Here is a 13,449-nt window from a genome sequence, read left to right as displayed (position 1 = left end):
AGTACGTCGACAATCTAAAAGAAAACAATACACAAACTGAGCAATTATATATGTATATGCTTGTTCTTCTATGATACTGAAGTAATAAACCTTTCTTTTGGGTAAAATTTATAGTTTATGATTATTATATGCAGTTACTGCTAATTACTTCTTTACCTGAATGTCCCCAATCATGAACTCTCTGCATTGTAGATAGTCATAGTTGATATATAATTAGTAGATAAATAACATGCAAATCACATACTTATGCAGCGGTTTAAAATGTCAGTAAAAATACAAGTGCGCCGTCATGTTTCCGGTTGTGTCGTTGACGTTTCCCTCTACATGCATATTTCCTTCTAAACGCGTTGTGTAGTCCCTTTCGATATATCCTTCATCGTCCAAGTTTCCGGTAGTGTCGTTGACGTTTCCCTCTACATGCATATTTCCTACTGCCCGCGTTGTGTCGTCCCTTTCGATATTTCCTTCATCGCCCATGTTTCCGGTTGTGTCGTTGACGTTTCCCTCGACCTGCATATTTCCTTCTGCCCGCGTACCGTCCAAGTCCTCGTCGGTTACGTTGTGACCGATGTCGCTTACGTTAAATCCCAAATCCCAATTTGGAGCAAAGTCGTTGGCATCAATATCGCTGGCCTCTGTTCTACGTGTTTGTTCTTTTGAACAAGGACTGCATACGAAGTCAAGCTCGCATCCTGACTTCACAGCGGCTTTGTATTCTTCAGAAGAAAAACCTGTGCAATGACGGATTTATTGTTTATCAGATTATCCATACAATATATCGCTGGATTATATAATAACGTGTTTATAATAAGTACATGTGTATCGTTTATAAGTAAATCAAGTATATAGAAAAACAAGTTGATTTGTCATTTCATTATTAATTATACGCTATTTCTTAGCAATAAGGAATACAGAAATTATCATATTATCCATACAATATACAGCTGGATTATATAATAACTTTTTTAACATAAGTACACGTATATCGTTTTATAAGTTAATCAAGTACATAGAAAAACAAGTTGATTTGTCATTTCATTATTAATAATACGCTATTGCCTAATAATAAGGAACACGGAAATGTGAAAGAAACGGTTGTTATAAGTTTCGTACACACAGTTCTATTTCATTTGCGTTTTGTGTTTGCTTGAAAAGTTTTATACAAAAATGATTTATAATGCATCTGTTGAAACATCTGCCAAATTTCATATAAGTCAATAATCTATTCCTTAATATTTTGCGCAAACGTTTTGTTGACGAAGAAATTTGTATTTGAAAATTAACATCTTTAAATCATATATTTGTCAATACACTTAAAGGGGCCTTTTCACAGATTTTGGCATTTTTTTAACATATTCATTAAATGCTTTATATTTATAAATGTAAACATTGGATCGTAAAAGCTCCAGTAAAAAATCAAGAAAAAAAATAAAAAAAGGAAAAGAACATTGCCCGCAGCAGGTTTCGAACCAGTGACCCCTGGAGTCCTGCCAGAGTCCTGAAGTAAAAACGCTTTAGCCTACTGAGCTATTCCGCCGAGTACACATTCTTGACGTATTTTATACTATATATAAGCAATCTTCGTAGTTTCACAAAATTTAACGACAAAAACAGAACTCTCCAAATTATTCAATCGTTTCGCGTTGCAACGCTTTATAATTTTTAGGTTTTAAAATTGTCAAAAGATGCATATAATGGCTATATTAGACCATGGTTAATGTTCAGTATTACTGTTTCCTCACAAATATCATAACTAAAACGAAAACTTACGAATCTGAAACAACTTTTTTCAATTTTGTCAATTTACCAAAGCGTGAAAAGATCCCTTTAAGTTACGTTGCGTAAGGAAAGTCCCCAAGTGTAGATATAGCAATTAACACTCCTTTACGATCCTTAGGAATTAAACGCAGTTAATGTTTAATAATGTCCAGCGACTTAAAATAAATTATATTTATTTAATTAAATTATATTGTTTATTTAATATGAAATTGTACTACATAAATATGATGTAGTTTTTTTTCATGGATAAATAAATAAAACACAATTTGTTGCATTTCACTGATATGGTTCTTAACCTTCTCACTTCATTAACTTTTACAATTACCCTTTTTAAACATAACAGATCACTTCGAGTATACATAATACACAATAATTAAGGATATACAGCAAATCACAATTACAAACTTAATCAGTCGTAATTATTAAACATTACAATATAGCAATACTTTTTTTTTAACTCAGGATCGCCAAATGTTTTAAATTTACGGTCAATTGCCACAAATATATATGTTTATACCGGCTTTATGACGCGCTTTGGAATATACTTGTATCGAATTTATACGATTGTGATTATCAGGTCAATAAAAGAAAAGCATCATCAATTTTGCATTAGTAACTCACTATTATTCATCTGACTCACCTGTTTTGCACGTTCGATGCTGCCAACACGAACATGAATCACATTGGACCGCGTGTTGCCGAGGACGCACTTCAGTTCTGCATCTTATGCATGGAAAATCCATGTTGCACACAACTCCCTTTCACAACTATAAAACTATCACATTATTATGTTACACTTTATAAAACAATGTTGAATGTCATAAAATAAAATCGCCGTTAAAAGTCCTGTTCTTATTGGATCTTACACTAGGTCTATGCACTGGTCTAACTCTCCATTAGTTTTGTTTGACTGCATGCATTTAACATTTATATATATATACTTATTGTGGCTCATAGTTTTTATCACCTACCTTTTGTCGGATGATGCGTGATACATTATTGATTCGGCATACTTTCTTTGATGATAATATAATTATCACCAATTAAACTGTTCGTGTAAACAATTAATATATTTATACGTAAGCATTAAAGCGTACACAATACTATATTTATTACACGTAATTTTCAATTGTGTTACCTTTAATTACATTATTTTCAATAAACATCGAACAACAAAGGACAAACATCAATTGTAGTGCATTTTAATTTCACATTTTATTCAAATCCCAGCAATGAACAAACTACACAATAATGATATGTGACAAAACATTGTACATTAAAACATTCCGCTAATTGGGGGCGAAACAACCAGGTGCGAAACGACGAGGGCGGAAACGTCTTAGGGGCGAAACATCCGAGGACCGTTTAGACTTGTGAAGTTTTATGAGTTGCTTCCCTTAGTTATTTTTAACCATTGGAATTTAAATTTCACGTTGGACTCTCAAATAAATTTCAAAAATACTGGATAGTAAGTATTTTCAGAAAAATTTATGTCATCTTCACATTTAAAATGATCGTACCAAGTGAAAGTCATAGCTTGCCAGACTTTTTATTGTGCTTTCGTCATGATCATTGAACGATTAATTCATGTTCACTATCGATAAGTTCACGCAAAGTTTAGCCTCTAGCCTAGGTCAAAGTTAAATATAATGATACAACATTATCATTTTGATTGTTATACGCTTTTATAGAACAAATCTCATAGCTTTCCATTGATGGTACATCCTTAAGAAATCTGAGGTCTGCCTTTAATTCTAAATTTGTGAGAATTCATTACATTTCATGAATGAAGTTTGAAGATGACCTTGACATTTGAATGTTGAATTGCTTTTGTGTACGTCACATTATCTGCAGGAAACATGTGGGCGTATCCACGGCCACATAAAAACTTTGTAGCGTAGATAACCTTGAGATCATACTTTTGTATAAAAAATCAGTAACACGTAGTTGCTGATACTTTATTCAAATTATTGCGACCACCACTGCTGCTGGATCATTGTCACATGTTTTGCAAAACATGAATTCAGTACCCTTTTTGCTTTTGGAAATGCACCCAAACGCAGTTGTCCACTTGTCTTGAAACTTAGATGCGTGTTTCAATTTTTAGCTCACCTGAGCAAAATGTGCTCATGGTGAGCTTTTGTGATCGCCTTTTGTCTGTTGTTCTTCGTGCGGCGTCAACATTTGCCTTGTTAACACTCTAGAGGCCACATTTATTGTCCAATCTTAATGAAATTTGGTTAGAAGATTGATCTCAATAATATCTTGGATGAGTTTGAACATTTTTGCCAAGGTGCGGGGCATTTTTCCTTATATGGCTATAGTACATATACAGGCCACATTTATTGTCAGATCTTCATGAAACCTGGTCAGAAGAATCATCCCAATAATATCTTGGACAAGTTCAAAAATGATGCCTGTTGGTTGAAAAATATGGCTGCCAGAGGGCGGGGCATTTTTCCTTATGTGGCTTTGGTAAAACCTTGTTTACACTCTAGAGACCACATTTATTTTCCAATCTTCATGAAACTTGGTCAGAAGATTTGTCCCAATGATATCTTGGATGAGTTCTAAAATGATTACGTTTGCTGCAAAACATGGCTGCAAAGGGGTGGGGCATTTTTCCTTATATGGCTATAGTAAGACCTTAATAACCCTCTAGAGGCCCCATTTATTGTCCGATCTTCATGAAACTTGGTCATAATGCTTATTTTATTTAATATAAAGTTCTATTATTTTACAATCTCAAGATATAATAATTAATAATTTCAATAGACTTATAAAACAACATAGAAAAACCTATCCTACTTCCTAACACTAGTGCCATATCATGTCTTGGGGTAAGTATTATATAGGCAGAGATGCATGTACTGGACATCTGGCATCATACGGAAACATGCATACTTTGATTAATTAATTGGGTATAAGTAGAAGGTACACTGCCCTACATATCTGATCTTTAGGTCTTTCGTGTTAAATTATTTCTTAATTGTGATTCTCTAGTGTTTAATCCAGGCCGTTTTAGCGTGGCGCGGCGCCACGCCGCTTTTTTGAAGCGCCTCGCTGCCCCTTTCAAAGCAAATCAGCGCCACGCTGCCCTTTTCAAAGGCCGCCGCCCTGTTTTCCGCCATGCGCGACCTTATTGATAACATCTTAATTGCCTCTCAACCAAGCTTCTAAGCCGACTATTATCAGCGAAGATTCGCACGGTTGTGAATACGTCATGCGTGAATAACAATGTGTCAATATCAATCGAAAATTTCAGTGGCTTTGTAATACTAATTGGTCCGGATACAATCGTGCACAGTTACTTAGGAGACTTGATGAAAACCTCGATGTTATTCACGTGGAAATTGTGCATTTCATGCATAATTCAGTTATATCAAAACATTTATTTTTATGCGTAATTAAATTTATAAAAAAAACACCAGTTGTATCTGTAAAATATTGATTTGATTTCAATTTAATGCAAAACAGTTTTGAGTTAATAAAAATTAATTTACAGGGCTTGCACTAAGCGGCGTATGGCCGTATATTACGCCCGATAATTGTTTCCATACGCCGATTACAAAACCCCATGATGTCCACTGTACTTCCTGAAAATTGGCCATACTGCCGAAAATAGCAACCCGTGACATATTAAAGCTGTCGATTAAAATAATGCTCCGCCTCCTATCCAATACAATAGGCCCAGGCTCATATTAAAGGTGTCGATTAAAATAACGCTCCGCCTCCTATCCAATACAATTGGCGCAGGCTCACAGTAGATGTGTGTTGATGAATTGTAGCAGACGACAATCTTAACACGTTTGCTGTTCATGGTTAGGCAGACAGCGCTTAATTGGAGCACGTGCTTGTTTATTGTCACGATGTTTTGATTACAATAACGTGTGAATGTCGGCAAAGAAGTTGTTACCCCGTCTTGGACCCTGTTTGGCCAAAAGTTGTTAATTGTTGTAACAGTAGTAGGCCTGCACCATTGGTTCAATTAAGAACATTTTGACCCGTTTGTAACTTGTCAAAATATGTTAATTGGCAAACACAGATATGAATTTTACAAAAATATTGAACTTGTACCACTTATCATTCGTGTTTAGAATGTCACAACGTACGCTTTCCGATTTTGGCATTCCACTTTCGACGAAACATAAATTAGTAATTGATGCAAATTGCTTTGTAAGCAAAACAAGTTTATATCGGACACCAATTAACGTGTATAGAATTAATTGACAATGAACTAAAGACAGTACGGCGCCATTCCTAATTACACTTTTTGCGAAATAAAATGTACACAATACAACACGTGGTCATGAAAACAATGTCATTACGCAGAACTTTCTGACTATTCAACAAAGTGTTAGTGTGTGTGAATCTCCATTTAAGATGCATATAAAAAAACTTGTTTGTGCAATGTGTGTAACGTTTTAAATATAAATAATTGTTTAAGAGGGTAACTCATTTAACAGTATTCTAAGACTTCTTTGAAAAGCTATAGTTTGTATAAGATATATATCCTATGGTGTTTAATCTCAGGGTTGTCATTATTAACCGATTGCCGATCGAATTCATCGGTTGAAATCGCTAGAAAATCGGTTGTTTTTCCCGAATCTTTAAAATTGCGATCGGTAGTTTTGATCATGCAAACCGACAATAATTGACGAGGAATAACCGTACTATAGTAGAGCGACGCAGGTCATTCAGTCAGTCCATTAACTCCGCCTAAAAGCTACTGTTTTCAATGAATTTCTAAGCGAGTGGCCAATATTGATTTTTCCAGCTGTCAATCAAATTCTTCTTGATAAGCACGTCAACCAATCAGCGCTCAGGCAGCCGAATACACGCCGACCCCACGTGAAATTGTATCAAATAGCTGTACATTTCAGATATTATTACTGACCGTATCTCAATGAAAGTTGCACTTTAGAGCGTAATTAACTAGTTTTTTAGTAAGAGAAAAGGTTTCCACATACTAAAAAATGCTCTTCGATTTTCTACCAAAATAAAAGATATTAGCGACCTCTGCGCTACGAAGTTGTTATTCGGCATCTAAATATTAAAGTCCACGCTTTTCCCGAGGAAGAATGACGTGATGATTTACATGAAGTCTCACTTTGGCATGATTTTCATCTGAACATGAAAAACACGTGAAATGTGTCTCTGTTGCTAGAATTTTCTTAATTTTCCATGAATAATGAAATCTGAAAATGATTTCGGATAATACATTTAATTATACGCATTTGAAAACACTTCAATTAAATAATGCATTTTGTTATACAAATGGTCATAACACATAATGTATTAAGTAGGTAAATAACGTGTTTTGAGATTGCCAAACTATGCATACATATAGGTCTACATGCATGAATGACCTGAAAAGTTATATCACGATCCGGAATTAAAAGTACTCGGTAAAATTTAAAGAAAGGCGCGGTTTTATTCTCAGAAATTCACTTTCACTTTCGCAAACTTTTCTGAAAGGAGGTACCGTACATGTAACAGTTTAGATTGAGTGGTTGACTTGTCGTAATTACTAAATATAAACGGTTCTCAATGCTCTCAAATCGCGTCACGTGATTCACGCATGTTCAATGTGAATTCCCCAATCCCACAATTCAATTTGTATATGCACTTGCGTTAAATGGCGGACGACATTCATCGTCAAAATTGGGCGTAAATTGGTTTTGAAAAAAAGAAATCGTAATAATACTAGATTATCGGGTAATGGATAGAATTGGAACATGCAAAGATCTATCAATATAATATGTTTTTACATTGTACAGTATACTAAAAATGTGAAAATCTTAAAAGTTTCTATTCTTTTTAGACCTCATTTTAACGTTTTATGCTCTGAGAATAGCAGTATTTTGTCCCTAAAATGTCTAGCATTCGTTTTCGATCGGGGGGGGGGGGGGCTTCGCCCACCTGACCTCCCTACCAGGGCCTTGCCCTGGACCTACAAGGGGGCCTAGGCGGCCCCCTTGACCCCCGGCCGAATCGGTTACTTTTCCAAAATAATCCTTTGTTTACAATCATAATGACAACCCTGGTTTAATCTTGTTTTTTGTTTCTACATGAAAATATAAAACACATAATAAAATATACATTCTGGATTTTGTTGGTTTAATTATTCAACAATAAATCTCAAAACTATACATACAATGTTTGTGTGTAACAAAGCTTGTTATTAAGTCACTATACAGATATATTTGTGCCCTTTTTATGGATGTCGTGCGCTAAAGTGCCCTTTTTTGAAATTTTGCACCACGCCCTTTTTCCTTCCTGTATAAAACACTATTCTCGGTATATAGACACAGCTCTCAAGCTATATTCGTCTGTATGTTACATACAACTACAGCTCGTGACAGGTTTATCGTGAAGTTCCATCATGGCCTTCATATCTAAATGCCAGTCGAAACAATAACCCGTCATTGGTGTATTGTCTTTCCACTGAATATACTTCCATGCACTACGATGCCAGATTTTATCTTTGTATGTTCGATATTGGTTATAGAGGGAATTTGCCAACTGAGTTTCTTGCTGTTTATATTTTTCTAATGTTTATAATATTTAGTCTATTAATATATAATATAATATTTAAATAATATTTATTACTATGCCCCCCTTCAAAGAAGAGGGGGTATATTGCTTTGCACATGTTGGTCGGTCGTGTCGGTCGGTCGGTCCGTCCACCAGGTGGTTTCTGTATAATAACTCAAGAACGCTTGGGCCTAGGATCATGAAACTTCATAGGTACATTGATCATGACTCGCAGATGACCCCTATTGATTTTGAGGTCACTAGGTCAAAGGTCAAGGTCACGGTGACCCGAAATAGTTAAATGGTTTCCGGATGATAACTCAAGAACGCATACGCCTAAGATCATGAAACTTCATAGGTAGATTGATTATGACTCGCAGATGACCCCTATTGATTTTGAGGTCACTACGTCAAATGTCAAGGTCACGGTTACCCGAAATAGTAAAATGGTTTCCGGATGATAACTCAAGAACGCATAGGCCTAGGATCATGAAACTTCATCGTTAGATAGATCATGACTCGCAGATGACCTCTATTGATTTTGAGGTCACTAGGTCAAAGGTCAAGGTCACGCTGACCCAAAATAGTAAAATGGTTTTCGGATGATAACTAAAGAACGCATATGCCTAGGATCATGAAACTTAATAGGTAGATTGATCATGACCTGCAGATGACCCCTATTGATTTTGAGGTCACTAGGTCAAAGGTCAAGGTCACGGTGACCCGAAATAGTAAAATGATTTTCAGATGATAACTCAAGAACGCATACTCCTAGGATCATGAAACTTCATAAGTAGATTGATCATGACTCACAGATGATCCCTATTGGTTTTGAGGTCACTAGGTCAAAGGTCAAGGTCACGGTGACCCGAAATAGTAAAATGGTTTTCGGATGATAACTCAAGAACGCATATGCCTAGGATCATGAAACCAGATTCAGATAAAAATTTGGTCAAATTCTTATTTACTCCCTATTTTAAAAATTAATTCTTATTTTACCCCCTATTTATAAAATTAATTCTTAACAATATATTACCAAATAATTTTGAGTGCTTTAGATTTGCAGTCATTTATGCAAGAGCTTATAAGTTCATCAATTATTGACGAAACCATGCTTTGGGTATTTGAATCTAATAAAAAAAATGCATGCAGCGAGGACTTTTGACACTGAAATGGCTTTTTTGCCTTCCACGCTTCAATACACCGCTTCAGTCGGCCATTTAGATTTTTTCTGTAAAACGGTCACTCACACTTCGGCTTTATATAGGTCATAATGGCCTTTTGGTCGCCGTTAAAGTCATATCAAAAACTATATTTAACATTTAATTTTAATGGAATTTTGAATAGGTATACAGTATATTACTTGTGTAAAAAAATTACGATAAGTGTAATTAAAAAGGTACAATAAACAGTAATGACTGGCCTGCAAATCTAGGAGAACAGAATCGAGACCGTTTGGCCTTTCGACCGTTCATAGGTGTGGCTCTTCCTCACAGCAAACGCTTGAGTGAAGTTGATTTAAAGCTGTAGTTTTAATTGAGCTCCTAGACAAGCCAGAACCGGGATGAAATGTTTACCGTACATAATTTGCTACTGGAAGTTTTACGCACGTTCGAAAATTTCGATTTCGTGTTTTATTTTTTCAATGCGTAACTTTACGCAAAGATTTTAAATCAAAATCGTTATTTAAGAAATTTAATTCGCTTTTAAGCCTTTACGCATGTTATCTGAAGCTCTGTGAAACTTCATGGGTAGAGTGATCATGACTCGCAGATGACCCCTATTGATTTTGAGGTCACTAGGTCAAAGGTCAAGGTCACGGTGACCCGAAGTAGTTAAATGGTTTCCGGATGATAACTCAAGAACGCTTACGCCTAGGATCATGAAACTTCATAGGTACATTGATCATGACTCGCAGATGACCCATATTGATTTTCAGGTCACTAGGTCAAAGGTCAAGGTCATGGTGACCCGAAACAATAAAATTGTTTCTGGATGATAACTCAAGAACGCATTTGCCTAGAATCATTACACTTCATAGGTACATTGATCATGACTCGCAGACGACCCCTATTGATTTTCAGGTCACTAGGTCAAAGGTCAAGGTCACAGTGACAAAAAACGTATTCACACAATGGCTGCCACTACAACGGACAGCCTATATGGGGGGCATGCATGTTTTACAAACAGCCCCAGGGGTGGCGAAATCTAAAAAAAACTATACTTGTCCACGGACAACCATTTAGGAAATTTAACTTGTCCGTTGCTGAACTACACTTTTCCGTTAATGTTTATATAAATTATAAACGCATTTATTGATTAATGTAAAACAATGTGGAATCTACCAAAATGAGTATGATTTGCTAGTTTTGTTTATAGCTGTATTTCAATAGTACATTCATTATAGCAGTATATTATAAACAATATAAAGACTTTCTAAATTTTTTAATCTTGCAAAGCTAGTGTTATTAATACATGTGTTGAACATAAGTACATCGTAATCTTAACAAATTAAACTAGTCCAATATGTCGACCTCATCAGACTGAGACTCTGCGCCGCTACTGGTAGCAATTAAATTATCATCAACTGGTAACCATTGAAAATCTGTGAGCCAAGTTTCTTGAAAAGTTCTGGTGCATTTACTTAGATCATATTTTTTATCATAATCTTTCTTAGTTTTTTTGGGAGGTGGACTGCTCAAAGCTTGGGGTTTCTGCTCTGTTGTTGAAGATTTAAAAAAAACTAAATGTTCCATTTTCACCATTAAAGTCGTCTTAAATAACAAGGTAGACAGTGTTTTGATTATCTTACTTTGATACTTTTTATTTCCCTCTGATTGTAAAAATAAAGAAACCAGTCTGTACACTGTCTAACAGTTGGGCCGAATGTTTAAAATGCGGCATGCTCCTGGTCTCTTATAGAATAGGGGAGATCACTGCGCAGGAGAGTGCCCGTATTTTAGCTTGATTGCTCCGCAAATAGCACTGACAATGTAATCGCATGTCAACATCCGTTTTATAAAACTTAATTACGGCTTTAATACAATGTATTTTTTTGTATACCTGGAGCCGACTTTTAAAAAACTTGTTGTCCACGGACAACTTAATTGAAAAAAATCAGTTGCCCAGACAAGCAAATGTACGACTCGGGCAACTCGGACATTTGATTTCGCCACCCCTGAGCCCTTGTTATATTTATGATATTTAATTCAATAACTTTTTTTTTTTTTTTTTTTTTTTTTTTTTTTTTTTTTTTTTTTTTTTTTTATTTCAATATCATACATATAATGTAAACATGTATATGATCATACAACACAGTGATTGTATAAAGCAATAAAGTTCACACATGTTATACAAGATATGCTAATATATATAAATTATTTTTTTTTTAGAGAGAAAAGAAAAGAACAACAGAGGAATAGTTATGAAAAATGATGAGTTGTATAAAGTCGGAAGAAAGCATACTGTATTTGTGTGTTTAGTTGTATATTCACAATGATCTTGTTAGATTGAAAAAAATATATAAACAAAAACTATATTAGAAAGATAAAAAAAAACTGTTTTAGGAAGATAAACTAACATTAGAGTGAAATGTATATAAGTGGACAAAACATTATGAGAATTTAATCCGATTCCATTTTTGTTCAAAGATTTGTAATGTGTCATTACTAAGAGCTATTTCTTTCTCAATCTGGATTTTTAGTTTAAGACTATGGACAAAACAATTAAAATTTGGTACTTGTTTTTTGTACTTCATGTTTAAGATAAAATATTTCATCAATATAACCATAAAATTCACAATATTATTACCGTCTATTGATTTCAATGAGTTAATTCCGAAACTTACATTTAAGAAAGATAGTTTAACATTTAGTTGCTGTTGTTCAAGAAAAGATGTTAATTGATTCCAAATAGGCTGGATGTGTTTGCACTCCCAAAAAGATGTTCTATAGTTTCAATGTTTTCACTGCAGAAGTCACACAGATTTGAGTTAGATAGTTTGCATTTAAAGAGATATTTATTTGTAGCTATAATTCTATGGATGTATTTATATTGAAAATTTCTCAGTGTGCTTTCAATAGTTGCTTTATATGGCATGGTAAATATGTGTTTCCAATTAAGTTCATTTTCTCCAAAAAGGACTTGCCATTTATTTTGGATTTTGGAGTTTTCCGTAGGGTTTTTAATTTGTAGTTTGTAAAATATTTTATTTGTTTTGTTTTTTCTTCCAAGTATGTTTTCTACAAATGTTGTTTGAGTACATGGTGTATTATTTGTATTGATTTCAGATTTAATATGTATGGGTATGCTTTTGATTAGTGTGTAGTACTTTAGAAAATTATTTGAAGGTATTCCGTATAAGTAGCATATATTATCAAAAGAGTAGAAATCCTTAATTCTATAGTCATATAATTGGTCGACATATTTAATGCTTCGTTCAATAACTTGACAATCCATCTTGCTATGCGACAATTGAGAACCATTGCTGATCAGTAAAATGATAAATTAAATCTTAATGAAACTTCAATGGTGAATATACCTGTTACTTTGCATAGGCTTAAATTTTTGGTACTATTAAAGTTGTCACATTTTAAATACCATAGTAATCACATAAAGCATCAGCTTTTATATTTTGAAAGCAACTAGGATTGTTGGAAAATGGGTGAGCATTATTTATACCTAAATAGTTGATATGCTTTTTTTAGATCTAATGACACCTGTTGATGGCTGAAACTTGCACTTTCTTGACCTACAACAACCATTCTCATATATATGACAACCTTATCAAAGCACAGTGTATTATTCATGATTCAATTAGAAATCAGGGGTTTATACTGTTGCCAAATTGTAACAGTTACTCTTTCTGAAACTTTAATAAGGTCTGTAACAGATTACCAATTATTTTTACTTCTATTTCTTAGCTAGAGTTGACATGTTTACTACTGTGTCAATAGCCTGTGATGGACTTAATTAGGGTAAATGCATGTCCCAGTGCAAAATTGGCTGATGGCCACATGTCTTGAAGTGCTGGCAGCATGGTTGTAGTAGCTTTTTGTTTGTTGATTGCAAATATTTTGCAGCAGATAGTTGCACACCTATATAATCTGTGTACGATAGTTTCCTAGGTAAATA

The 13,449-nt window shown here is 34.4% G+C and overlaps 1 protein-coding gene across 2 annotated transcripts in view; it reads left to right on the top strand.

Moving 5' to 3' along the window:
- The first annotated feature begins 3,157 nt into the window (after window positions 1-3,157).
- LOC127838608 (phosphorylase b kinase gamma catalytic chain, skeletal muscle/heart isoform-like) overlaps window positions 3,158-13,449 on the top strand; it is a 94,504-nt gene continuing 84,212 nt past the window's right edge. The window contains exon 1 of one of the 2 annotated variants that reach the window (XM_052366478.1): window positions 3,158-3,247. The gene's annotated coding sequence lies outside the window, so the exon portion shown is untranslated. Of the gene's footprint in view, window positions 3,248-3,271; window positions 3,520-13,449 lie in introns of those variants that run through there. The other variant, XM_052366473.1, reaches the window with a different exon arrangement.

This window comes from Dreissena polymorpha, chromosome 1 (assembly GCF_020536995.1).
Source record: "Dreissena polymorpha isolate Duluth1 chromosome 1, UMN_Dpol_1.0, whole genome shotgun sequence".
In the NCBI taxonomy this organism is placed as follows: Eukaryota; Metazoa; Mollusca; class Bivalvia; order Myida; family Dreissenidae; genus Dreissena; species Dreissena polymorpha.
This window is presented reverse-complemented; position numbering and strand designations above follow the sequence as displayed.